Consider the following 5000-nt stretch of genomic DNA (forward strand, 5'->3'; position numbering starts at 1 on the left):
TATGCGATTTCTTCATTGTCATCTGACGCCTTATACTTTAGTGTAAAAGGATAGAAGATTAGTCATACATGACTTACCCTTGGAGAAACCATGCTGTGTGTCGCGAATGAAATTATGTCTCTCAATGTGTTCTCTCAGTCTATTAATTATTATTGATTCACGCATTCTGAAGTCAAACTGATTGGCCTGTAGTTGCATATAGACGATTTACCTCCCTTTCTGAAATCCTCTGGGCGACAAGTGTACCCTGTCCTTTATATATAGATGATTTTTACCGTAAAAGCGATCCCAGTTGTCGACAAATGCCTACCCATTGGCATTACAATATTTTTCCAGCCTGCAATTCATTGCAATAGTCCTGGAATGCCACAGGCCTCCGATGCCTCGAAAGGACTCCACATACAAGAGAAACTCCTCCCTTATTCCTAATCTTATCTAGTTCATCCTGAAACCGCGCAAGCAATTCCTCACTCCCTAATTTACCTATGTCATTCCCACGAGCACTCAAACAAACGATGGGTTTCACACCTTCCCCACCTATACACTCTTCAATCCTGTCTTTAACATCACCTATCTCCGCCCCGGGGAAGCACATCTGGGCCCTATGCTTCCTATAAAGTAGAAGGCCCTATCTAAATACCGCACCTGGTTATCTCCTACAACCAAAATCTTACCTGTGGGCAGGGATCTAGCAACTGCCCTATCCTTCTTCTCTTGCATTTTCTTCGTTTCTTCTTCTTCTAAACCCGCGAGAGCTTGAAATGAGTTTCTGCATTTAAGCGGGTCTGGTGAGGGCTTTTTACTCTCTCTCCGTGTTTTGTTTGTCACTTTTTTTTCACCAAGGTTCCAAACATGTTTGTGGGTCCTCGAGCGAAGAACTCGATTCTCCTATTTAAGGCCTTCAACAGTCTTCTCTAAGGCAAAAATTCTATTGCGTAGAGACTGTACCTCTTCGGCGCTCATCACTGAAACACAAACACTCGCCATCTTACTGTTTGAAGCAGCTACCCCAGTTGACCTGACCTGAGTGACGCCTACTCCTCAACTCCTTGTACTCATTCCCAGGTGCCTATTTCTCATGATACTATTTAATCTTAATCTACAAGTTACTTTCACTTCTACTCTTACGTTTCCAGGCACATGTGACCTCAAACACTTAAAGTTATCCACTTCTTCCAGACTCTCTCTTTTATGACTTACTTCCAACTCGCTGCTATCCTCTCCCCTCGTACATCTCATCACTTTACTATTACCCACGTTTACCTTCAACTTTCTCCTATCCCATACCCTCCCAAACTACGTCACTAACTTCCTTCTCTGACCCTTCCGCAAGCACAGTGTCGTCAGCAAACAACAACTGGCTCACCGTACAACTATACGATAACACCCTCCCTATGGGCGTTATCGTACAATTGTTGACCACTTTACATACCAGCATTGTACCACTCAAGGCTGATATAGACTGCAAAACAGAAAAATCTATATTAGACCAGAATAACTTTCCATCCCCTCCTGCTGCTTCTCTTTCAGGTGATGAAGGCCAAGACTGGTGTAAGCAAAGACTCCGTACCATCAACAAGTGAAGAAAGTGAAAGCATAGCTCACGACTTTAGCAGACGAATGCTTTGTTGGTTCGTGGAGTAAGATTGTGACGCCACAACATGGCGACGGTCATCTTTAAGCACAATATTTTTTGTAACTTAAATTGACTGTATCATAAAATGTACTTTTCAGATTGAAAATCAAACCCCATTTTTCTGTTACATGACGATGGAAGATTTCCAATCCATCGTAACCTAAAGTTGAGTAAACTAGTCAATTCATGGGTCCTTCCATAGCTCTTGGGCCCCGAAACAACCGTACCTACTGGATTTCCCTCTCAAAGGCCCTGCTGTCCACTCATGCAGAAAAAGAGAAGACGTGAAGAAATCCCTTCGGGCTGCGTCAAAATATCGTTCGTACATACTCCCTCACCCCTCACATCCCCCACCCACTCCCTTTTATGCACCACAGCATCATCCATACACAACCATTCTCCACTCACCCCTATCTTCTGTCTGCTCCCTTCCTTCCTCACTAGACATTCCCCCCTTTCTTAATGCCCTTTTGCCCCATCCATCTCATCTTTGGTCGTCCCCTCAAGTTCATTCCTTTTACCTCTGCCTTCCAACCTCTTTTATTAATCTTTCATCACTCATTCTTTACATGTGTCCATACTATCCCAGTACTCTTTCATCTATCCTATCTCCCAACTCCCTTTCCACCCCGACTCTTCTATTCACTTCTTCGTTTCTCATTCTATCCAGCCTAGTAACCCCTACCATACTTTTCAGGCATTGCATCTCAGACACATTTAAACTCTTCCTCCATACAGTGCTCTCGGCACAATCACTCCTTCCTATAATCTCCTCTTAGCATCCATTCCCAAATGTCTATTTCTCATTATACCATTTGATTCCCTAAGGCATTTACATGCTTCTCTCATTCTACATTCTAGCTCCACATCCACTCCTCCCATTCGTACCCAAGTATCTAAAGATATTCACTTCCTCCAGTCTCTCTCACTCAATACTTACTTCCAATTTGCTGCCATCCTCTCCCCTTGTACATCTCATTACCATACTTTTACCCAGATTTATTTTTAACTTCCTTATTTCGCACACCTTCCCAAAGTCCGTCACTAACTTCCTTAATCTCACTGATCCTGCCACAAGCGCAGTGTCGTCAGTAAACAACAATTGGGTTATCTCCCATTTTTCTCCATTTTCTTTAACCATCTCCAATCTCCGGCCCATTACTCTTGCGTTTACCTCTCGCACTACCCCATCCATTTATAAATTGAATAGCAAAGGTGACATAACACATCCATGGTGAAGTCCCACCTTTAACTCAAACCACTCACTCTCTCCATTTCTAATTCTAACACACGCTCTTGACTGCTCTTAACAGATTTCTTCCTATCCCATATATCTGCAATACCTCCCACAGTACCTTCCTGTCTACCCTGTCATATGCCTTTTCCAAATCCATAAAGGCCCAAAAAAGCATTCTTACCTTTCGTTAATTTTTTCTCAAATATCTGCCAAGGCGACATAACACATAAATGGTGAAGTCCCACCTTTAACACAAACCACTCACTCTCTCCATTTCTAATTCTAACATACGCTCTAATACTCTCATAAAAAACTCTTGACTGCTCTCAACAGATTTCCTCCTACCCATATATCTGCAATACCTCCCACAGTACCTTCCTGTCTACCCTGTCATATGCCTTTTCCAAATCCATAAAGGCCCAAAAAAACATCCTTACCTTTCGTTAATTTTTTCTCAAATATCTGCCAAGCCGACATAACACATAAATGGTGAAGTCCCACCTTTAACACAAACCACTCACTCTCCCCATTTCTAATTCTAACATACGCTCTACTACTCTCATAAAAAACTCTTGACTGCTCTCAACAGATTTCCTTCTACCCCATATATCTGCAATTCCTCCCACAGTACCTTCCTGTCTACCCTGTCATATGCGTTTTTCAAATCCATAAAGGCCCAAAAAACATCTTTACTTCTCTTTAATTTTTCTCAAATATCTGCATTACAATATATATATATATATATATATATACATACATACATATATATATATATATATATATATATATACATACATACATATATATATATATATATATATATATACTGTATATATATGTATATATACATATATCCACACAACCACTACCTGTCCTGAATACAAGCTGTTCCTCACCAATTACTTCCTCTGTTCCTCCCCTAATCTTCTCTTTACTTTCTTTTCTGTCTGAGGTATATTTACAGGAAGAAATTAAATACATAACCGCTGTATTCAGGAACCTAAGATACCCAGAAAACATACCAGGGACATCATTACGGAAAGCCATTAAAATCAGATAGAGAAAAGAAAGTCAAGAGAAGCCGGATTTACTATTCCTCGAGATTTTTAACTCTGACCTCTCTCACATGCTTTCCAAGACGCTGAGACAGACAGGACTCATTATAGTAAACGACACAGGAAAGAAAAAAGGAACTTTAATCACAAAAAAAAAAACGTACGTGCTTAATGGGAAAAATAGGAGAGTCAGAGGATGACCACGCAGAAAATATGTAGACGGGTTAAGGACATCTGTAGAAGAAATAACAAATGCCATCTTGTTAAGAAGAGCCATGTTCAGGCAGGAATGGAGCTCCATGGTGACCAACGTCCAAGTTGATACGGCACCCCGGTAAGGTAAAGTAAAAAAAAAAAAAAAAAAAAAAAAAAAAAAAAAAGACAAACCATGACAGCATCGTCTACGATGTTCCCTGTAATGGATGCGACAGTGCATACTACGGTGAGACGTACAGAGGATTTAACAACAGACTCAAGGAACACAAAGCGGACATTAGACACCACCGAGAAACATACGCTTAATTAACCACATAGACACAGAGGGACACTTACCAAACTGGGATGGAACCATTATTCTAGCCAAAGGTCTACATAAGAAACAACGGAAAATAATTTAATCCCTTTACATTGCCAATTACAAGAACACAAACAAGAGGACTGGTGATTTGAAATGGACAAAATTCACCTCAACACTTGACCTCCAAGACCGGCTTCTCAGACCTCCTGACTAGAAGTAGGTACTATCTTCCACGTATCAAACTTCACCACTTTTACCCTTTCCATTTTTCTTCCATTTACATGATCATCGATTATTGATATATATCGTGCTACCATATTTCTATTATATTTCACATGCTATCAAGTCAGGCAAATCAATTATCATAATTCTATTAAACAAATTAATTATTATTATCATTATTATTATTATTATGACGCAGACCGAAGGGATTTCTCCACGTCTTCTCCTTTTCTGCGTGAGGGGACGGAGAGGTGGGGTCGCCGAAATAATGAAGCGGCCTTGCTGTGGATGTACTGTTTCCTGCGACACTGCTCCTGACCCAGGGCAGTGGAA

This window comes from Oratosquilla oratoria, chromosome 10, assembly GCF_046742065.1.
Source record: "Oratosquilla oratoria isolate Oo_2021 chromosome 10, ASM4674206v1, whole genome shotgun sequence".
NCBI lineage: Eukaryota > Metazoa > Arthropoda > Malacostraca > Stomatopoda > Squillidae > Oratosquilla > Oratosquilla oratoria.